This window comes from Sus scrofa, chromosome X, assembly GCF_054392235.1.
Source record: "Sus scrofa isolate SSC_HxYL_T2T_F1_AM1 chromosome X, Sscrofa_HxYL_maternal_Yorkshire_Landrace_v2.0, whole genome shotgun sequence".
NCBI classification, from domain to species: Eukaryota; Metazoa; Chordata; class Mammalia; order Artiodactyla; family Suidae; genus Sus; species Sus scrofa.
The window spans coordinates 17,332,585-17,356,123 of NC_139401.1; the positions used below are offsets into that span (position 1 = coordinate 17,332,585).

The 23,539-nt window shown below is 44.5% G+C and overlaps 1 long non-coding RNA gene across 1 annotated transcript; it reads right to left on the bottom strand.

The window, feature by feature from the left end:
- Window positions 1–269: 269 nt before the first annotated feature.
- On the bottom strand, window positions 270–2,794 carry LOC146394493 (uncharacterized). Its single transcript, XR_014835791.1, has 2 exons — window positions 2,638–2,794; window positions 270–1,230 (listed from the first exon to the last, which is right to left on the bottom strand). It is a non-coding gene; the product is annotated as an uncharacterized LOC146394493 (long non-coding RNA).
- Between the last annotated feature and the right edge of the window lie 20,745 nt (window positions 2,795–23,539).

Genomic DNA, 23,539 nt, shown 5'->3' on the forward strand with positions numbered 1-23,539 from the left:
AATGAATCTCCACAATATCCTCACCCTGTGAGGTAGATAATATTATTCTTCCACTTTATAGATGAGGCTAAATAATTTGCCCAGCTTCAGAAGATACAATTGAGTAAGGAGGCTTGGAATGCAGGTCATATGGTACTAGAACTTGTACCATTAGCTCTAGGGTTGTCCTGTATCTGTGTGGCAGATAGGGTCTGTATGGCTGGTTTTTCCCTCAATTCAATTTGGGAGCAATGATGATGGAATTTTTTTTCAATAACTGGAAAAAATAATTGGGAGTTATTCATTTATTGGGTTTAATTACACCAAGAAGTGTCAGCTCTTCAACGTAGAAAAATTAACTTTCTAGAATTTTGGAATATCCGGTTCAACCACAATTCTCCACCCTGACAGAACCACTGTTAACAGTTGCATATTTTCTTCAATACTTTTGTTTTCAATGTTTTCTAGTGTTACATTAATAATGAAATTTTAGAAGAAACAGAATCAAAAAGAAGGAAATAAAAGTCACTCCAAGTTCTACTATATTCGCTTTCCAGATTCAGTCTTTGTGTGTGTGTATGTGTGTGTTAGATTTGCTTTATAATCTGAGTTGATAATTTAATACTTTGTAAATTTCTTTTATGTAAAAGAATATTCTTCCATGACACCTCTATTACTTTCTATTTCAGTGTAACAAAGTACTACATATTAAGTGGCTTAAAACAACTCGCATTTATTATCTCACAGTTTCCATGGGTCAGGAGTCCAGGCTTGGCTCTGCTTGAGTTTGGGGTCTCACAGGGCTACAGTCATGGTGTAGGCCAGGCTGCATTCTCATCTGGAGGCTTGATGAGGGAAGAATCCACATCCAAGCTCATTCGGTTGGTGGCAGAATTCATTCTCTTGAGGCTGCACAACTGAGGGCCCAGCTTCTTCCTCGCTGTTGGCTAGAGGCTGCCCTTAGGTCCTAGAGGCCACCAGTGCTTTTCTGCCTCATGGCTGTCCCCATAGGCAGTTCACCACATGGCAGTTGTTTCTTCCAGGCCGGTAAGAGTTTCTGCAATGTGTGCTAGCAAGACCGGCATTCTAGTTATGTCTCTATCTGTATCCACATCTCTGTCTCTATTCCGATCTAACCGCAGGAGGGCCATCGCATCGCCTTTGCCATATTCTCTGGATGAGAAGCAAGTGTTCAGGTCCTGCCTTCACTCAAGGGGAGGGGATTATGCAGAGTGGGAACAGGAAACCACCCTAGAATAAACACATCTTTTATTTTAAATTTATTGTTAAATTAAATTCTATTTTACCCTTGGTAAAGATTTTATTTAACTCATTAATCATTGAGGGAATCAGGAAGATGATATAATCAGTTCAAAAGAAAATCCAAAGAACGGACATTTATAGATCAAGAATATTGGCGTCAGTGTGTGAACAGAGGCAAACCCAGCCTCTTCCACAGTGGGGGAGGGAAGTCACTTGAACAGGACAGACAGGGCAGGACTTGCGTGTCCCTAGCAAGAGATATTTCATGTCGCTATCAGTTGTAGTTTATAAAACTATAGTTTATAAAACTATAGAGTTGTCAAATAACTCCCTTAGAGCCAGATAACATAGAATGCCACACGCCATTTAAAACTGAGCCATGCCAGTTCAGTTCATCTTGATATGCTATCATTTATTTAATGAGCCCGTTAGAGTCCAACATTAGTGTTTCCATTTTTTTTTTGTCATTATAAAAACTGCAGTGATTACCCTTGTGGTTAAATTTTTTCAAAGTCACCCTTAATTATTTCCTTTCCATGACTTATGAGACTTAGCTTGGTCCAAAAGTTCACACAGGAGTTTCCACTGTGGCATAGGGGTTTAAGAATCCAACAGCAGCAGCTCAGGTCGCTGTGGAGGTATGGGTTTAATCCCTGGCCCAGCGCAGTGGGTTAAAAGATCTGGTGTTGCTGCAGCTGCGGCTTGTATTCCACCCCTGGTCCGGGAACTTCCATACACCGAGGATGTGACCATTAAAAAAAAGAGTTCACATATTTTATTTATTTATTTATTTATTATGTCTTTTTTTTTTTTTTTTTTTGCCTTTTCTAGGTTCGCTCCTGCGGCATATGGAGGTCCCCAGGCTAGGGGTCCAATCGGAGCTGGAGCTGCTGGCCTACGCCACAGGCACAGCAACGCGGGATCCGAGCCGCATCTGAGACCTACACCACAGTTCACAGCAACGCCGGATCTTTGACCCACTGAGCAAGGCCAGGGATCGAACCCACACCCTCATGGTTCCTAGTCGGATTCGTTCACCACCGCGCCACGACGGGAACTCCAAGTTCACATCTTTTAAAGGCACTTGCTAGGGTTGCTAACTTGTAGGCACACACTTCCCAATCCCCGCCCAGAGCAATTCCCCACAGGGGTGGAGGACGGTCCAGGAGGCTACTTTAGTGAACTGAGCCGAGTTAATATTTGTAAAGCACTAGTATAGTGCAAAGCACACTGGGAGGCCATATGGAGATAGAAAGTTAAACAAACAAAATCGAGTTGTTTCATCCTTACAGCAACCTCGTGGGGCAGGTTAAGGATACGTTCATTTCATAGAAGAGGCCGAGGACTGGATTAAATACGCAAAGGCCTGGGCCGCGGCCCAGCTCCTTTACTTACCAGGCATATACCTTTCAGCAAATTATTTTTCCTGCCTGCGTTTAGCGTCTGCTCTGTCAAATGGGGTCCAGCACGCTCCGTCTAGGGAGCTAATGCCTGGGCGTGAGCCCGGAGGCCGGCACCCTGGGAGGCTCGCCCTTGGCTGCGCGGTGGCATCACCTGCGGACCTTTAACAACTCCAGGTGCCTGGGTCCCAGCCCCGGAAGTGTGACGTCATCAGTCCGGGTCGCGACCTGGGTAATGGGCGCCTTTGGAGCTCCCAGGTGATTCCCCTGTGCGGCCAGGGTCGAGCTCCTCGGAGCCGCCCACACTCGCAAGGGCTTTTTCTTTCTGTAGCCGAAGAAGCAACAGTCAGCCTTTACTGTCCGCCCTGAGCTGTCAGGAAATGGCCCACTAGGGTCGGGCTGCCATCAAACCTCCGCCTTAAACTCCAGAGTCCAGTCCGTCTGCTCAGTTAGTTTGGGAAGCCATCAATTACCTGCTGTTTTACCCTCCGGTGTGGGTCCCTGGGCAGCGGGGCGCCGGCATCAGCCTCGCTGGCAGGGCTGCTTTCCAGTGGAGCCTGCTGCTGCTGCTGCTGCTGTTTTTCTAGAAGCCAGAGCAGATCTTCAGCCCCCTGCTGCCTGTCAGTCATGGCTGCACCACTGAGGCCGAGGGACCAGACGCCTGGCTGCCCGCCACTGGTGCTGGGTAGCCCATTTGCTGAGGTGTCTTTGGGGCCAGGCCAGCCTTCCAGCTCGCTGTGAGGGGATGAATTTCTCTGAGCAGCCGAATGCAGCCCAGAATGAACATGAGCATTCAAGGGAACCAGAGCCTTGGTCCGGTTGCCCCAGCGGGACGGAGAAGGCCAGCACCGCCCCGTCTTCCTCCTGCACCGGATAAATTGCAAGAGGTATGTGTTTCTGCGATTTCACTGAGGTCAGATACCCCGCGGTGATTATGGAGAAAAGTCGTAGTGTGGAGAAGTTTCCAGAGAATGGAACGCTCATATTTAAGGTGGGCAGTGTGTGAACACGAGCTATGTAATCTCGTTGAATCCGAGCGTTCTGGCAACCACGCAAATGAGATGTGGTTTTTCTGTAGCTTACAGGTGAGGAAATTGTGATTTAGAGGTGAAGCCTCCTTGAGAGGTTACACAACGAGCCAATGACTCGTCAGCCTGACTTGTCAGCCTGCCTAGCACGTGTTCTTTGTACACTGTTTCTCAGAGTGGGAAGGGAACTTTTTGATCTAGGAAGGTACTTGTTGTTGGGTTGTTTGCTTCTCCTTAGAGTTATTGTCAGCAGGGCCCATCCTTGGCCCAACTGTGAAAAGACCGAAGGTTGCTTTTCTCGTGGTTCAGCTTCCCTGCTGAAAGGTTTTCAGTAACGTTCGTTAGCTGCTGTAACAGAGAAACCTGTACATCTCAGGGTCCTGACACAGTTGATGTTGATTTTTGGCTCACACCCGGTCCAGCTGGTCCTGTGAGGATGGGAGCTTGGCTCCACCCGGTCGTTTAGGCCCCGGATTCCTTCCACCTGTGGCTCTGCCCTCCTCTGCGGCTTCCCTGTTGGCCACCAGATCCTCTGCTTCTGGAAGGCGGGCGGGGGAAGAAGGTGTGAGGGCTCCTGTAGGAGGGTCTGTGGCCCAGCGAAGACAGGGCGCCCACATTTCTGTGCACATTTTGTTAGCCAATACTCAGTCACCTGTCAAGGCCTAATGCAAGGGAGGCTGGGAAATGGATCCAGCTGTGTGCCTCTGCTGGTGAGGACAGGAAATGGAATTAGCAAACATACTGCAATCCTGGCTATAGTGCTTATGCCCCTGAGGTCGCTTCCTCCCCAAGACCACGCCCCTTCCGGCACACCATCTTGTGCTTCAGGTTCACTTTCCTCTCCTTGACAAGTACCTTCTACCAAGTTTCTGCCCAGGACTCCTGGCCACGGCTTTGCTGAAGGTCTTCCCAAGGCACCTGGGCCACAGGCCACCTTCCGCCAGCCAGCTCTTCAGAGGAGGGAGCCGGTAATGGAGGTTGCCGACCTTTGGCTTACCTCTTCATCTGGCTAATGATGATGAATGTCGGTGTCTCTGAGTCAGAGAGCCCTGGCTGTTTTTCCTGCAGGGTCTCCTCCTCGATGTGTTTTATTTTTCCTCGGCTCTGCTAGCTTCAGACCCCAGGGAGAAAAGGAGTTTTACAGTGATAGACGGTGGGGATTTTTCACACCTGCCAATTCTGACATCCAGAGTCAGCAGGATCTATGCTGCCAAGACACATGATGTAGAGGCGCTCTATTAAGACCCAAAATGTTCCCTTAGTATTTTCATGCTCCTCTGTGGTCAAGGACAGCTCTGACAGAATTTCCTTCAGAATAAGCATGGCAAGGAGAGGCTCCATGTGGAGTGAGAGTTCTTGAGCTGTCTCCCCTCCCTTTCCTGCTGTAACCCCAGGTTGTGTCAGCACACAAACCTTTGTGCCGTCTTCCTGACACTTCAAAGGCACTCGGGCTAACCCAAGCCAAGTTTACCGAGGAAGCTACTTGGAACGGCTCCTAGGAGACCTATTAGCATTTTAGCAGAGAAGGCCTCAGTCCCAGAAAGTTGGGTGAGCTCACAATACCTTGCCAAGATTGGGAAGCAGTGGGGCAGTTGGTGAGGGGAGCCAGGCCCTCTTACACTGTGACTCGCATCCCTGTGTAGGAGCTGGCTTGGCCCAGGTGCCTGTTACCAGGGGGTGTAAACAAAGGCCTGAGGCTTTAAGGGATCAGCTCACCCTGCCTCCCCCTCTCCTAAATCAAGCCCGCAGAAATGGCAGCCTCTCCCAGTCATGCTGACCCTTCCTCTCAGGATGGGTTCCCTGAAATCAAGCTCTGACCTGAGGCTTTCATGGAACTGTGCTGTGTTTAAAGACCAGGAGGAGCATGGAAGTGGGGCTGGGGAGGGAAGGACGCCCAGTAGGGGTGAAGCAGCCGGCAAAGCCCATGGAGGGAACTGACTCAAGCCTGGGGCAGTGCTTTGGAATTTGTGTCTGCATTAAGGGACAAGAGATGTTTACACCCTGTACCCATCAGCACATTTCCAGCGCACTGTCCCCGGGCAGCTCGTTGTTGATGAAGAGAGCAGCCCACCAACCGAGACACAGTGATCGGGTGGGAGAGCCCACCAGGTGCCACGTGCAGAACTGGGGAATGGCTCTGAAGGGTCTCAGTGGATGATGGACGTCGCCAACTTTGTGCCCAGCTGGAGGCGGCTTTGCCCTTGTGGAACAGCCCTTAATAGCAACTTTATCCTCAGCGCACAGAGTGCGTTTGGCCTGGGTGGGGGAGATGCTTTGTTGTGGGTATGGATCTCCCCAAGTCCCTTTCGGTAGAGGGCTGTTGTCATCAGTACAGAAACTGAATGCTGCGGAGGGTGGTGGCCTGGCCTGTGGAGCCAGGCCATTCAAAACTAAGAAGAAGTTTCAAAGGAAATTTCAGCTTCCTTCACATTCCTTTCACTATGGGAAGGGGACTGGAATCTCAGATCGGACCCTTCACCATCTGTTTTAAGCCGAGTGGGCACTCTGGTAGTCTGTGCGTGTGCATGTGCGTGTGTGTACGTACACGGGCATCAGTAATCCACACTGACGGTATCTAAACTGGCCCTTCTTCCCACCCAGCCCCATCTGCAGAGCCATTGGCCTCTTAGACCCAAGCGCAGCAGTGCTCCTTCTCCGTACTCCCATAATGCCTTGCACATGTTTCTTTTGTTGCCCGGAACACATCCTTTGACAATGATTGTGTATAGGTCTGTCTGAATCAGTAGGCTGAGCTCCTTGAAGGTGTAACCGGTATCTTACATTTGTCTGCGTTCTAGCCCCCGTCACAGTGTCTGGGCGTAGGGGAGGTGCTGAATGAGTGACTAGTGTGGGAGAACCGAAGAGGAACCAAGGAAGAAGCCAAGGTCATCAAGCTAGAACCATTACTGACAAGGAGACAAAAGGGTTGTGGGAACTCGTGGGGCAGGTGGAAGCCTTACCCACTGTTTGTGGGGAAATGGTTGAAGCTGGACTTGGGTGTTAGCAAGCAGACCTGTACATGTGCTCACTCGACAAAGCAGCAGTTTGATCCCCCAGCAAATGCCCTCGAGAGACTCTTGCACACATGCACTAGGAGGTGTGTACAAGAACATTCATGGATGTGTAATAGCTTCCAACTGGGGAAAAAACAAAACAAAACCATATGTTTGTCAACAACAGAAGGGGTAAGTGAGTGGTGGTAGCGTAGGGCACATGATGGCATACTCTACAGCGGTGAAAATGAGGGAAGCACAGCCACCTGCACCTGCATGGCTGCATTTCAAAAACGAGCTGTTGCTGGCAAGAAGTCAGTCACAGAGGTGGTCGTACAGATGATTTCATTTGCATGGAGTTCCACAAAGGGGAAATGAAAAAATTGAGGAAAATTGTGCAGATGATAGAAAGCAAACCGAGAGGGGGATGAATTCATAATTAAGGATAACAGTTACCTCTGCTGGGGATGGAGAGTTTAGTTTAATTAGAGATGGACATACGGGGCACAGGAGCTTCTGGGGGCTGATCAAGTTCTCATTCTTAGGCTGTGTCACGGTACATGGGCAGTCATTTTATTGCTCTTCTGTAGACTGTACATAAGTTTGTTTGTTTTTTGGCCTCACCAGAGGCATACGGAAGTTCCTGGGCCAGGGATCAAATCCGAGCCGCTGCTGTGGCAACGCCACATCCACCACTTTGCCAGGCCAGGGTTTGAACCTATGCCGCCACAGAGACAATGCAAGATCCTTAATCTCCTGTGCCACAGTGGGAACTCCTGTCATATGTTTTGTACATTCACATTTTTATTGATAGTTTGATGTAAAAAAAAAAAAAAAAACAGAAATGAAAGAGAGTTCTGAAGCACCTCTCCTCTCAAAAATCTTCCCAGGAAGAAACACTTCCAAATGATGAATGGGGCCATGAAAAGCAAGGGTGACTCTCTAAGAGCTCTCAGCTGCTAGGAAGTCAGGCTACTCCCCTCTCTAAGAGTTGCTGGGACGTTCCCCCCTTTTAGAAGCTCACTGTGGAAGCGGGGGTGGGCGGGGGGGATCTCCTGAGATTGCGCATTGCCAACAAGCCCCCAGGCGAGCTGGTCCAGGGGCACACCCCCCGGCTCTCATCCATTCCAGAAGCATCTGTTGAGTGGCTTCAACATGCCAGGCCCTGGGGACACAGACTTGACACCCAGGCAGTACCTGAGTTTGGGAAGTAGCACCTAACAGCGGAGGCAGAAACCCTCCAGAGTGGCTTCCTTCTGCATGAGCAGCAAGGACAGAGGAGGGAGGCACCCCTTCCTGGAGGCGGCAGGGCTCGCCTCCTTGAGGAGGTGGCGATTGAGTGGGTCTGGAAGGAGAAACTGTGCACTTGAAGAACAGCAGTTGAAGTGAACAGAAAAGCAGATGGGGCCACCGGCCCTGGGGGGAAGAACTAGCATGCTCTGACAACGTTGGGGTCAGTGGGTGTTGGTGGGGCCGCTAGCCCTCTCTGACCGGCTCCAGACCTCACGGCAACCTCAGCAGGGTTCTCCGCCTGCCCTCCACCAAGCCTTTCCTGATAACTGCCACACAAGCCGGGCTTCCTTCCTTTTGCCACTAATGAGCCCTTCCCAAAGTGCAGTGCCCCTGCTAGGGGAGGCGGGGTGCGTTGGAGGGGCTGGGCAGAGGCTGGGGAGCCAAGGGGAGGGGTTCCAGCTCAGCCCCAGGAGCTGGGCCGAGGGGCCAGGCGAGAGGGCCACCTCCGCTGGGCAGGCAGGACAGTCCTCTCCTCCTGGGGGCTGTTGCCACTTGCTCTGGTGGCCTCCTCCTGTGTCAGGTCACAATCCCAAGATGTTGAAGTTAGGAAACACCTTGAAGATTTGGGCTCAGCCTTCTCCTGGTGCACATGGCAGAAGTAAATCCCTGCATGAGAGGGGTAGGGGTTGGGCCAAAAAGTTATTGTTTGATCCTTTTTTTTTTTTTTTTTTGCTTTTTAGGACCGCACCTGCGGCATATAGAGGTTCCCAGGCTAGGGGTTGAATTGGAGCTACAGCCGCTAGCCTACACCACAGCCACAGCAACGCAGGATCCGAGCGGCGTCTGTGATCTACACCACAGCTCATGGCAACGCCGGATCCTTAACCCCCTGAACGAGGCCAGGGACCAACCTGCATCATCATGGATACTGGTTGGTTTTGTTTCCACTGAGCCATGACGGGGCCTCCCTGTTTGATCCTTAATGAGGTGGGAAAAAAGGAAATGCGACGTCCAATCGGGTTTCAGGGTCATCAGTTGTGATCATACCAGTGGGCCCTTTAGGAGGTATTCAGACTTTGGTGAAAACTGTCTCTCAGAGCACTTTCCCAGCTCCGGCAGGTCAGGGGCTTTGGTTCCTTAGCCTCTCCTGAACCATACCGATGTTGTTTTTGCTGCTGCAACTTGGGCTCAGACCATTCTCCTGGTGGGGTCAAGGCCCATGGCCCTCCTGGGATGGCCAGGCCTCCCCCTGCTGTTTGCAGGCCCCTGGGTACTGGCCAAGGCCTCCATGCAGCCCCTTGCCAGGTGGCATTGTCCTGCCAGAGTGGGCTCGTGCTGGACCCTCTGGCTCTTACCCTAGATGTCACCCCCTCCAGGGACCGAAGGCAGCCCAGAGAGCCTTGGGCTCGATCCCATTACCTCCCTGTTGACTTTCGGGTGACTGTCTCAGGTGTGTCTGTGGCTGCTGCATGTTGTGGAAAGGGGGTCTCAGGACACACCCCTGTGACTGCGTCCTCACTTCACACTCTCCCACCCCTCGCAAATTCTTAGGCTGGGAAAGGGCTGGACTTTACTTTCCCTTTTATCATTATTTCCTTCTTCCTGACTCTGGCTCTGCCTTCGTGGCAGACAAAAGGCTTCCCTTTTCCACCATAGTTTTAACCCAGGAGCAGAGTCTTCCAAGTTCATTTGCTGATCGGCTCTAAGAAGAGACAGCAGATTCTGGAAGATCCTTCCCAAAGACTGTCACTTGCCTTGCGAGCCCTTTGTCTGTTTCAGTTTTGAAAGTCAAAAGCCAATTGGTACTTTGGTCTTCCACGCCACATTTTCTCTATAGCAGAATTATCATCTTTCACCCTGCCTCACCCCATCTCCCAGCAGATGGAGGCCTTGGGCTGACCAGGGCAAGGTCATGTCCTTGAGAACGCACAGGAAAAATGCACCCTAAAATTGAACTGTGAAAAAAAAAAAAAAAAAAAACAACTTCCTGGTGGTCTATACATGAGGCAGCTGAAGTCATAAAGTTAGACTGCTTTCCCCAAGGTCATCTGTAGGACCCCCATTTCCCAGCTACTGGAAGTGTTGGCCGATAATTCTTGGTGGTTCCTCTCTCTGCAAGCCTGCCCCTCCCTTACACCTCCCTCCTCAACACCCCACCCCAACCCCTGACCTTGACCAATTGCTGACTGGCATGGGGGTAGAAAATCCTTGCAGAAATTTGACCAACTTGGTGGTGCTGTTTATGCTCCAGAGCGTCTGGTGGGATCAGGCTGAGGTTAGTCCCCAGTACAGACAACATCCTTGCTTAGCTTCCCTCCTTTCCATTCTATCCTCTCCGCCAAAAAAATTACTTGTACACAAATCCTCGTCTCAGGCTCTGCTGCTTCTAGGGGGCATGACCTAAGACCAATTTTCTATTGCTGCCTTAAGCATTACCACCGACTTGCCGATGTAAAACAATTTATAACTTGTAATTTAATTTATAATTTGTATAAGATAAATTTATCATTTATCTTATAATTCTGTAGGTCATAAATCTGATACGCATCTCCTTGGGCTAAAAAGCAAGGTGTTGGCAAAGCTACATTCCTTTCTGAAAACTCTAGGGAAAAATCAATTTGTTTGTTTGTTTTAGCTTCTAGAGGCTTCCACATTCCTTGGCTTGCGGCCTTCTTCTATTACCATCGGTATCGCATCTGTCTGGACATTCTTCCATCCTCATGTATTTGTCTCTCCATGGTTGCATTTTCTGCTTTTAAGGACTCATGTGATTATATTGGGCTCACTTGGAAAATCCAGGACAGTCTCGCCATCTTGAAGTCCCTTGAGTAACCTTAATCACATCTGCAAAGTCTCTTTTGCCATGTATAGTAACATGTTCACCAGTTCCAGGGATGAGAACATAGACATCTGTTATGTGTTGAATTATGTCTCCCAAACATGCTAAAGTCCTAATCCCAGTACCTGGGAATGTGACCTTACTTGGAAATAGGGTCTTTGCAGACGATCAAATTAAGATGAAGTCATTAGAGTGGGTGCAAATCTGATGACTGAGTCCTTATAAAAAGGGGAAATTTGGACCCAGAGACATGAACATACACAGGAAGAGCAACCATATGAACATGAAGCCAGAAATCTGGGTGATGCGTCTGCAAGCCAAGGTACATCCAAGATTGCAGCAAATATTTTCTCCCATTCAGTAGGGTTTTTCATTTCATTGGACAGTTTCTTTTGCTGTGCAGAAGCTTTGAAGTTTAATTTGACTCCATTTGTTTATTCTTTGCTTTTATTTTCTTTAGGAGATGGATCAAAAAAAAAAAAAAAAAAAAGATGGCTCCAATTTATGCCACAGTATTCTGCCTCTGTTTTCTTCTAGGAGTTTTAACGTATTTGGTCTTACATTTAGGTCTTTAATTCATTTTGAGCTTTTTTTTGGGGGGGTATATGGTGTTAGAGAGTGTTCTAATTTCATTCTTTTACATGAAGCTGTCCAGTTTTTCCAGCACCACTTATTGAAGAGATTGTCTTTTCTCCATTGTATATTCTGGCCTCCTTTTGTTTATAGATTAACTGACCATAGATGTGTGGGTTTATTCCTAGGCTCTGTATCATGTTCCATTGATCTATGTGTCTCTTCTGGTGCCAGTACCATGCTATTTTGATGACTGTAGCTTTGTAGTATAGTGTGAAGTGAGGGAGTGTAATTCCTCCAACTCTGTTTTTAAGATTATTTTGGCTATTTGCAGTCTTTCGTGTTTCCATACAGATTTAAAAATCTTTTTGTTCTAGTTCTGTGAAGAGTGCCATTGGTAATTTGATAGGGATGCATTGAATCAGTAGATTGCCTTGGGTAGTATGGTCATTTTAACAGTATTGATTTTTCTAATCCAAGAACACTGTGTATCTTTCCATTTTTTGGTGTGTGTTATCTTTAGTTTCTTTTATCAGTGTCTCATAGTTTTCTGAGTATAGCTCTTTTGCCTCCTTAGGTAGGTTTATTCCTAGATATTTTATTCTTTTTAGTGTGATGGTAAATTAGATTGTTTCCTTAATTTCTTTTTCTGTTAATTTGTTTTTAGTGTATAGAAATGCAATAGATTTCTGTGTATTAATTTTGTATCCTGCTATTATAGTGAATTCATTGATGAACTCTAGTAGATTTCAGGCAGCAGCTTTAGGATTTTCTATGTATAGTACATGTCATCTGCAAAAAGTTGCAGTTTCACTCCTTCCTTTCCAATTTGGATTCCTTTTATTTCTTTCTCTTTGATTGCTCTGGCTAAGACTTCCAAAGTTATGTTGAATGAAAGTGATGAGAGTAGGCATCCCTATCTTGTTCCTGATCTTAGAGGAAATGCTTTCAGCTTTTCACCACTGAGAATGATATTAGCTGTGGGTTTGTCATATATGGCATTTATTATATTGAGGTATGTTTCCTCTATGCCTGTCGTGAGACATGTTTCTACAATATTTTCTTAGCGTCTTTGCTTCTATTTTCTATGCTGAAAACTCCATCTTGGCCTGCTTTGCTTTACCCCATATTCCTGCTTGAAAAACAGTTGCAGTGCTGGCAAATGACTTAAGCTTAAGAACAAAGACCTAAAGGCATAAGTTATTCATGTGGTCAGCTGAATGAGGACATAATGCGTTGGTCTAGGCACAATGGCCCTGTGCAGATAGGCACGTTTGCACAGCATGAGATGTCCTCTCAAGAATAAGAGGAAGATGAGCCTCATGGCTCCAAGGGGTTTATGAGGGGTCATTAGCAGCAAATGCATTAGCAAGGAGAACCGAGGTGCAAACCTAGGCATGGTGGCTGTCTGCAGAAGCACAATGGTGATTCTCTAGATGCTATGCATAGAGAGCTGACGCCAAGCTTCCTCAATGCTAATGATTGTTTAATGCCTAAAGGTCAGAATAAAAGCTTAATCAGCTACTGGATATGTGACTTTTACCATAATTAAAAAAAAAAACTGTATCCTGCACCTACAACCCCCTCCTCACTTGATGTAATCCTCAAGAGCACAATAAAAGCAGTGCGGTTTCTTGAGGCAGGGCTCTTGGTCCCTAAGATCTTGAGTCCCCCGGTTCCCACCTTTAATTAAGGTAAATGTCTCTGTCTTGTTTCATGTTAACTTTTTCCTTAAGTTTCACAGCACCTGTTCTTCAGCCCTCACCTGCTGAGCTGGTCTCAGCAAGTGGCGCCCAATGTGGGGCAGGCATGAAGAACAAAGGACCAGAACGACAGTGGATTTTCATTCACTGGAAGTGCTGTGAAGCCCTGAGAAGTGTTGGAAATTAAGATAACTCTGGCTCGGGTCACCAGTGTCGGAAAGTGAGACATGTGGACAAGGAGAAATCTCGACAAGGCTCCTTACTTCTGCAGAAGGGCGCAGGTCCTCCAAAAAGCATGTGTGCCGCCGAACAAAGGACCCTCCTCTATTAGTGCCTAACGCAGGTGACGTACCTGTCCCCTTCCCATGGGTCAGGTCAGGGCGCACATTCTTCCCGGTTGGCTAACTCAAAACACATTGTTACTGGGAGAAGAGGGAAAGAGGAGGGGGGTCCTCAGGAAGGCATTTCAGCAAAAAGGAGTCACCAAGATTTCCTTTGATAGAAAAGACATTATGTTACTTTCCACAATTCCACCCTTTGATTTCTTTTTTTTTTTTAATCAAATATTCTTTTCTTCAAACTCTTTGAGCATGGTTTGGCTCTCATGCTCTATTGTGTCCATCAGGAGTATATTGGCTTGGTGGGGAGGGGGGTCCCAGTTGCTTTGTGAGGGCAGTTTTTATTAATTTTTGAATAAGTCCCCTGGCACAAGGAATTATACAGCATGCAACTAAGACACGGACACTAACTACAGCCTAAAGATTTAGGCTATTAGTCTATTTCATCATTTTTTTTTTAACCAATTTTCTAAAAGGTCTGTGAAGGGGTCATTAATACCAGAATTTTCTGAAAGCTCCTCAGCTAAGGTTATTAATCCGCATAGGGCCTGGGTGATGGTGCTGTCTGGGGCAGTGTTGTTGGGAATGAATGCGCAGCACTGGATATCAATCAATACACAGACTCCACCCTTTTCTGTTAGCGTCATGTCTAAAGCAAGTCTGTCTTCCCATGCCATTTGACTAGTTGGCCCTAGCTATTCAGCTATTTCTTTAATGGCATCTCTAGTGTAATTAATGAATCTTTGTTGATTGTAAAAGATGTAGCTTATCCCATCAACATTTTTGTTTATGGTTGACCACCAAAAGAGAGCAGATTCAAACCCACAGCTACCTGGTTTCTTGTCTTAAATTTGTTTGGCACACCTATTGAGTGAATATAGACCTGGGGGTCAAAGGACAACCACCCCCGGTGGGGGTGATGTCTCCTTTCCTCAGGATTGGCTGAGTTGAGACTGGGGCCTAAATGCCAGGGTGAAAGGGATGGCCAATTGCACCAAAGTACAGGTGTCACTTTGATTTTTTGGAAGGATGCCCATTAGTGGACTCCCACAATACCACCAGACATCTGCCTGGGGCACTTGGAACTGGGATTTATTGTGGGGGTGATGTAGGACTGGCTTTCACTGCACCTGGTCAGGTTGCCTAAGAAAGTTGCCTTTGCCTCTTGTCATTTTAGACATGAGAAGAAGTTGACATTTTCATTTGGCTGCTGAACAGTTCTTGGGGGCTGACCCACAGAATTTTGACCTCAGGGAATAGCAGTGACAAAGTCTGACTGGACTCATTCTTTCAAGCCTTTTTGTCCTGGAAGAGGGCCACCACACACTCAAGACCCTGTGGGTCTGATGACCATCCCAAAGGAAAGGGAACCACTTGGGCCTCCGGTCTCTCCCTGTGGCACAAGCATAACAGCTGTTTTTGTCTAGTGTGTCTACAGAATATTTTACCATTTTAACCAGACATTTGTGACCCCATATCCTGTTTTTATACTCACAGTCAGCCTTCCTCCAAAGGGGAGTTTGCTCTTTCCTTCAGTTAATAGGGTGGTGGCGGCTATGGACTGCATGTACTCAGCCATTCTCTGGCGACAGGGTCCAGGAGGCAGGAAAGGAAGGCTGCCAGCTAGTGGCTTTTCCCATGTTCCTGTGTAAGGACCCCTAGAGCCGACCCCCAGTCCATGCTTACAAATAAATGAGAAGGTTTTTCAAAAGGATGGTAGAGCCAGAAGAGGGGCACCTGTCAGTGCCTCTCTTAAATCCCTAAATTGTTGTACCTCCTCCTGGCTCCATAGCAAGGGATTGGAGTCTTCCTCTACAAGCTTGAAAATAGTCTTTTTATATTATGTCCTTTTTAGTATACATAGTCCCCTTGTTTCAGGTTTTGAGGCATCTGATCTTTGTCCAAAAATAGATTACTGAGATAAACTTTAGAAACAAGCTTAGAATGTTCCTTTAGAAGCTCAGTTAAACTTTGCAGCAGTATAACATAATAGCAAAGAACTATCTAGGAAGTAAGTCTTAGTGATACTGACCACAATTAAAAGAATGAGATTAACAGATTTAGCAAGTTTTCATTGAAACATCTCTTTCTCTCTAAAATGACTCTCATTTTTATCAACTATTAGCCAAACCAAGACTAATTTATTTGCCAATTAAGTCTGGTGTCAACAACCTTGGCCTGATGATTTACGTGAATAAAATTGATCATATAAATTTTTTTAAATTGGCTTTGTTAGAACTTTATGAGGAATCTTAGACTAAGCTTTTAAAAGGCACATCAGGGCTAGGAAAGTCATGCCAAGGGTTTATCTTAAAGATTTTTATCTTAAAGATCTCGTGAATTCCTTTCTTTTAAAAACCCAGATACCTTGAGGTTTTTACAGGCTACATACAAGGTGGCCTTCCTAATTATTTGTTTTTTTTTTTGTTGTTGTTGTTGTTCCTCTTCTTTTTTTAAATTTATTTTTAAATTTTGTTTTAATTTTTGTGCAGAATAAAATACATATATTTAAACACAATTACATTCACACAGATTATTATATCATGGATCTTAAGAAACAGATTAAGTGACTCCCTCTGGAGAAGTGGAATGGAAAATATGCTGAGACAAGTAGGAAATGTATTCTATACTTTATCCCATTTTGTATGGCTTTCATCTTTACTATTTAGTATTATCTATTACATTTCAATTTTTCCTTAAAAATTAGCCTTATATTAAAATTGTGTATATTATGTGACTAAAATTTATAAAGAAGAAAGCCTTATATATCATTAAATATTTTATATAGCATAATAAAAAGAATAACAACTGGTAAGAATAACAAAAATAATACACCCTCTGAAAATTAGTAAAATATAAAATGCATAAATTGGTTAAAAAAACAGTGTAACTATATAAATATGTCCTCACAATTTGTTACATCTTATCGATTCTTCAATATAGGCATTACACCATTCTAGGTGATGTGATAAACAAGACATTACAGACCTTACATTGTACCATGGAGAGAAATGGTTAATAATACAATTGTAGAACTGTATTATTTAATTTTACAGTTGCATTAATTATAATTTAATTATCATAAATTCTTTGATGGAGAGGAAATCAGAATCAGATCTAAGAAGACTTCAGCATTCCGAGAATGATGTCAAATGACCCCCTTCATGGTGGATTATGCACTTACTTACTATGAGATATATTTCTTCTCCAGAGATTCCTTGTTTGTAGATTTTTCAATTGTAGATTTTTGGTTTGCAGTTATTCCGAAGTTTTGATATAAGAGTCTATATGTATATGAGATTGTTTTAAGTTGTTATTCTCTTAATTGCAAGTTCATCTCCAGTGTCCTGCATTTGTACCCACCTCTTCTCATGATTTCTGATTTTGGTGGTATAATTGTGCATGGATGATTTCATATCTTTACTATATATATACCTTTACTGGTGAGCCTTGTCATGTGTGGAATTTTTGTTTCCTGTTGCTGTCTTTTCTTTCCTGCCTAGAGAAGTTCCTTTAGTATTTGTTGTAAGGCTGGTTTAGTGTTGCTGAATTCTCTCAACTTGTGCTTATCTGTGAAGGTTTTGATTTCTCCTTCAAATCTGAATGAGAGCCTTGCTGGGTAAAGTGATCTTGGTTGGGGGGTTTTTTCCCTTTCATCACATTAAGTATATCCTGCCACTCCCTTCTGGCCTGCAGAGTTTCTGCTGAAAAATCTGCTGATAACCTTATCGGGGTTCCCTTGTATGTTACTTGTTTCTTTTCCCTAACTGCTTTCAGGATTTTCTCTTTTCAGGATTTCTCTTTGATTAATATGTGTCTCAGTGTGTTCCTCCTTGGGTTTATTTTATATGGTACTCATTGTGCTTCCTGGATTTAAGTGGATGGTTCCTTTCCCATGTGAGGAAAGTTTTCGGCTATTATCTCTTGGAATATTTTTTCTGTCCCCGTCTCTCTCTCTTCTCCTTCTGGTACCCCTATAATACGGATGTTGGTGCATTTCACGTTGTCCCAGAGTTCTCTGAGACCCTCTTCATTTCTTTTCAATCTTTTTTCTCTTTTCTGTTCTGCATCCGTAATTTCTTCTAATCTGTCCTCCACTTTGTTTATTCGTTCTTCTGCCTCCTGTATTCTGCTGTTAGCTGCCTCTAGTGAATTTTTTATTTCCGTTATTGTATTTTGCATCTCTTCTTGTTTAAGTTTTATATCTTGTATCTCTTTGGTCAGTGTTTCCTGTAAGTTATCCATCTTTGCCTCCAGTTTATTTCCAATGTCTTGTATCATCTTCAGCATCAACAATCTAAAGTCTTTTTCCTGGAGGCTAAGAATCTCCTCATTGCTTAGCTGATTTTCTGGAGTTTTTTCTTTCTCCCTCATCTGAGTTATAGTTCTGTGTCTTTTCATTTTTATAGGTTTTTGGTGTGGTGACCTTTTTACAGATAATAGGGTTGTAGCCTCTGTTACTTCTGATGTCTGCCCCCCTTGTGGCTGAAGTCTGCATGGGGCTTGCTGTAGGCTTTCTGATGGGAGGGGCTGATGCCAGCCCACTGGTAGGTGGAGCTGATTCTAATCCCTCCTGTGGGTGGGGGTTAGTCTCTGGATGGGATTAGAGGCAGCTGTGTGCCTGAGGGGTCTTTAGGGAGCCTGTTTACTGAGGGGCGGGGCTGTGAGCCCACCTGGGTTGTTGTTTGCCCTGGGGCTTCTCAGGCTGACTGTTGGTGGGGCCAGATTTTCCCAAAATGGCCCCCTCCAGAGAAAGGGAGCTGCTGAATATTCCCGAGAGCTTTGCTTTCAGTGTCCCTCCCTCACAACAAGCCACATTCACCCCTGTCTTCCCAGGATGTCCTCCAAGAATTGCAGTCAGGTTTGACCCAGATTCCTATGGAGACCTCGCTCTGCCCTGGGACCCAGTGCACGTGAAAATCCGTGTGCACCTTTTAAGAATGGGGTCTCCGTTTCCCCCAGTCCCTCGGAGCTCCTGTGCACAAGCCCCACTGGCCTTCAATGCTAGATGCTCCAGGGGCTCTTTCTCCCAGTGCCAGATCCCAGCATGTGAGGGTTTGATGTGGGGCTCAGAACTCTCACTCCTGTAGGTGAGTCTCTGTGAACCAGTTAGTTTTCAGTCTATGGATCTTCCCACACGGGAGGTATGGGGTTGTTTATATCATGAAATCATCCCTCCTACCTGTTGATGTGGCCTCCTCTTTTTCTTCTTTAGTAGGGTATCTTTTTTAAGGTTTCCAGTCCATTTGGGTGGAGATTGCTCAGCTTTTAGTTGTGAATTTTGTTGTTTTTAGGAGAGAAGTTGAGCTCTAGTCCTTCTGTTTCACCATCTTAATCCTCCTCCCCTTCCTAATTATTTGATAAAGCTTCTGAAAACCTGAGAGTTTCCATTCTCTGAAGAAATCAGGCAGAGAAGAAAGAAATGTTTCAGTTCTGCTTACAAAGGTATAATTTACCAAATTGCTTGTTGGGGAGAATTTCTTTATACCTGGGAAACACAGATTAAAAGTCAGTATTGTTTTAAATAGAAACCATAAAGTTATAACCATATTCACCACTTCACACAGTCTGATGTCGCCAACCCTTTTTTTTTTTTTTTTTTTTGTCTTTTGTCTTTTTTGTCTTTTTGTTGTTGTTTGTTGTTGTTTGTTGTTGTTGCTATTTCTTGGGCAGCTTCCGCGGCATATGGAGGTTCCCAGGCTAGGGGTCGAATCGGAGCTGTAGCCACCGGCCTACGCCAGAGCCACAGCAACGCGGGATCCGAGCTGCGTCTGCAACCTACACCACAGCTCACGGCAATGCTGGATCGTTAACCCACTGAGCAAGGGCAGGGACCGAACCCGCAACCTCATGGTTCCTAGTCGGATTTGTTAACCACTGCGCCACGACGGGAACTCCGCCAACCCTTTTTGTTTAACTGTTTATGAAATCATCAATTTCCCTTTTAGGATTTTTTTCCTAAATTTCTTACTCAGCTCATCATTAAGGTCTGGAAGTTAGAAACTTGTATTTCTTAAAAAAAAAAAGGTCTTTCTATAGATCTTCTAGAAAAGGAAACATTTTTGCAAAGGAATCAGAGTAAAGCCATTAACTAACAGTGACAAAAGCCTTAAGGCACATTTTAAATCTGATTGCAATGCAAATTGACAGTGAAAACTTGGTAACTGCTGTGACATAACAGTTTGAAATAACTAGAAAAAGAAAAGAATTATAACATAGTACCAGTATATATCAAAATTTCAGGAACTATAAAAGTTCTAGAATACCTATATTAAACCCTCCTGTTCTGACTCTGTGAGCAGTGGCAGTGCGCTTTCGCCTGCGCAGGGCTCTCCCCCTTCCCCTCCTGTGTTAACTCTGTGAGCAGAGGCCGCTCTGCGCCCCTCCGCCTCCCATGCTGTCACCGGTGGTGGCAGTGGCTGGAGGGGGGCCAGCGCCATTTTGGGGATTGTAAGGTGGCGGCAGCGGGCCAAGGGGGTGCCATGGAGGGGCACCTGGACCTAATGGCACAACTTATTCCAAAAGGTCATACTCGTTGTGTACAAATGTGCAGGAAAGATTTGAATCATGTAATTGTTAGTTTAACTGCTGAGGAAATGCAAAATTGTTTTCAAAAGCATATAGATTGGCAAATTGCCTTTGCAGATTATATAGGATCAATAGATAATCGTTATCCAAAAAACCCTATTCTACAGTTTATAAAACAAACTCAGTGGATTCTTCCAAAAAAGGTGAAGGATTCACCCATCACTGAAGCCCCCCGTGATCTTGACTAATGGGACTAGTAAAGGGAAGGCCGGATATGTGGCTCATCAATCTCAAATCATAGAGACTCCTGGCCTTTCTGCCCAACAAGCTGAACTAACTGCTGTAATCCATGCCTTGCGGGACTCTCCTGAGCCAGTCAATATTCTTTCTGATTCGGCATATGTAGTTCATGCTGCCAAAATGATTGAAACAGCTACCATTAAACAAAATGTACCTATCCTGTTATTTGACTTGTTTACAGAATTACAAACTGTTGTAAGGGAAAGAAGATACCCATTTTATATTACTCATATCAGAGCACATACTAACTGACCTGGGCCTCTAGTTGCAGCAAGTAAAGAAATTGACTGCTTGGTGTCACCTGTGTTACAGGAAGCTCAACATTTTCATGATTTAACACAGGTAAATGTTCGAGGCCCAAAAAAGAGATTTGGAATAACATGGGCTAAAGCTAAGACAATTGTCCATCAATGTGCTGCATGTCAAATTATTAACAATCCTTCTCAATCTGAGCCTGGAGTTAACCCTAGGGGACTAAGCCCAAATGCGCTCTGGCAAATGAATGTTACTCATTATTCATCTTTTGGAAAATTGTCATTTATTCATGTGTGTATTGACACTTGCTCTAAACTTATTTGGGCTACCGCTCAATCTGATGAATCTGCTAACCATGTTCTTCTAGAAAAGGAAACGTTTTTGCAAAGGAATCAGAGTAAAGCCATTAACTAACAGTGACAAAAGCCTTAAGTCATTTATATGCCTGTTTTGCAGTTATGGGCCTGCCACAAGCAATTAAAACTGATAACGGTCCAGCTTATATCAGTTCTCAACTTAAAACATTCCTGGATACAAGGCATATTGCTCCCTCCACTGGGCTCCCTTACAACCCCCAAGGACAGGCTGTTGTGGAACGAGCCAATTTATATGTAAAACAGGCTCTTCAAAAACAAAAAGGGGGAGACACAGAAATAGTTAAGTCACAACAAACACCTTTAAATAAAACCTTTTTACTTTAAATTTTTAAAATTTGGCCTCTGATGAAAAAAACGGATGCAGAAAGACATTTTAATACAGAACGAAATAAGATGAACTTTCCTCAGGCTGAACAGCCCTTGATTTGGTGGCAGGATCCATTAACAAACATCTGGTCCCTGGGGAAACTTATTACGTGGGGTAGGGGATACGCTTGGATTTCATCAGGTCATGGATTACAACCTGTTTGGATTCCATCAAGAAGACTCAAACCATATCATGAGTGAGCCCGTGAAGCATCCCTCAACTCCAGACCCCAGAAGAAGAATGATGGACGAGAACATACTGAAGAGACCCAGGTTCATAATTTGGGATCCAGAGCTGCCCACTATGGATACAGCAGCGACGTCTGTGGTACCAACTCATGTGTCGCTGCTACAGATCCGAAGGGCTCATCTTCCCACTTGGGGTCGGATCAAACATCTAACCCAGGAAGCCAAAAATCTACTGAGAAGGAAAGCCTCTCACTCCAAATAATTTGGTCCTATCTGTCCTTTACTTGGGTTTCTATTGCAGTGAGTATTCCCTTAGCAACAGCGGGAGAAACTAATTATACCTACTGGGCCTATGGCCCCAACCCTCCTTTATTGAGACCTGTGGGATGGGGTCAGGCTCCGGTGTGCATATATATATATATGATTCCTCCTGGGTCCCTGGGCTGGAGGATGCCAGACTGCCCTATTTTAGAAAAGAAGAAGGGACACATTTTAATCAAATTTTAGGGTTTAAAAATTGGCCAATTTGTATTGGAAAAGAAACCGTATGTTTAATTCCTGAACCTCAAATGTGGTTTTGAGGAAATCCAGATATGCCCACTAGTGGAGATTTACATTTAGTTACAGGCTAGAGTTTGGCTTACTGTCAGGTGAAAGCAGTTAATACGGGGATACCTGACAGGACTTGATGTTCCTTAAAAAGGACAGATCCCTTCAAGAGAATGAAAAATCAAATTCGTTGGAATATATGCAGAGCGTGTGTGTGCATATATATATATATATATACTGAATCCTTAACCCACTGCACCAGGCCAGGGATTGAACCATACCTCCGCAGCAACCCAAGCTGCTGCAGTTGGATTCCTAACCTACTGTGCCACAGCAGGAACTCCTCTGGGTTTTTAAAAAAAATCATAAATGGATGTTGAATTTTGTCAAAACTTTTTCTGCATCTATTGAGATGATCATATGATGTTTCTTCTTCAATTTGTTAACATGGTATATCACACAGATTGATTTGCAGATATTAAAAAATCCTTGCATTCCTGGGACCAATCCCATTTGATCATGCTGTCTGATCCTTTCAATGTATCGTTGGATTTGGTTTGCTAATCATTTGTTGAGGATTTTTGTGTCCGTGTTTATCAGTGATAGAATGTTCTGTTTTTGTTTGATAGCCATGTCTGGTTTTAGTATCAGGGTTATGCTGGCCTCAGAATGAGTGTTAGAGGTATCACTTCCTCTGCAAGTTTTTGGAATAGTTTCAGAAGGATAGGTGTTAACTCTTCTCTAATTTTTTTTTTTTTTTTTTTTTTTTTTAGAATTTATCTGTGAAATCATCTGGATCTGGACTTTTGTTGATGGAGAGGTTTTTTTTTTTTAAATGACAGATTCAATCCCAGTACTTGTAATTGGTCTCTTCATATTTTCTATTTCTTCCTGGTTCAGTTTTGGGAGATTGTACTTTTTAGTAATTTTGTCCCTTTTATTAACGTATAGTTGCTTATAGTAGTCTCTTACGATCTTTTGTATTTCTGTGGTGTGGGTTGTAACTTCTTTCTCATTTCTAATTTTACTGATTTGAGCCCTCTCCCTTTGTTTCTTGATGGGTCTGGATAAAGGTTTATCTTTTTTTTTGTTGTTTTGTTTTCAAAGAATAAGCTTTTAGTTTATCTTTTCTATTGTGTTCTTAGTCTCTATTTTATGTATTTCTGCTCTGATGTTTCTGATTTCTTTCCTTTTACTAACCTCAGTTTTTATTTGCTTTGTTTCTCTAGTTGCTTTAGGTGTAAGGTTAGGTTGTTGGATTTTTCTTGTTTCTTGAGGTAAGCTTGATTGTTACAAACTTCCCTCTTAGAACTGCTTTTGCTGCGTCCCATAGGTTTTGGATCATTGTGTTTTTGTTTTCATTTGTCTCTATGTATGTTTTTAATTCCCTTTTGATTTCCTCAGTGATCCATTGGTTGTTTAGTATTGTACTGTTTAGTCTCCATGTGGTTCTGTTTTTGCAGTTTTTTCTTGTGGTTGCTTTCTAATCTTATAGAGTTGTGGTCAGAAAAGATGCTTGATGTGATTTCAACTTTAAGTTTACTTAGGCTTGCTTTGTGGCCCAGCAAGTGATGTATCCTGGAGAATGTTCCATGTACCCTTGAAAATAATGCATATTGTGTTTTG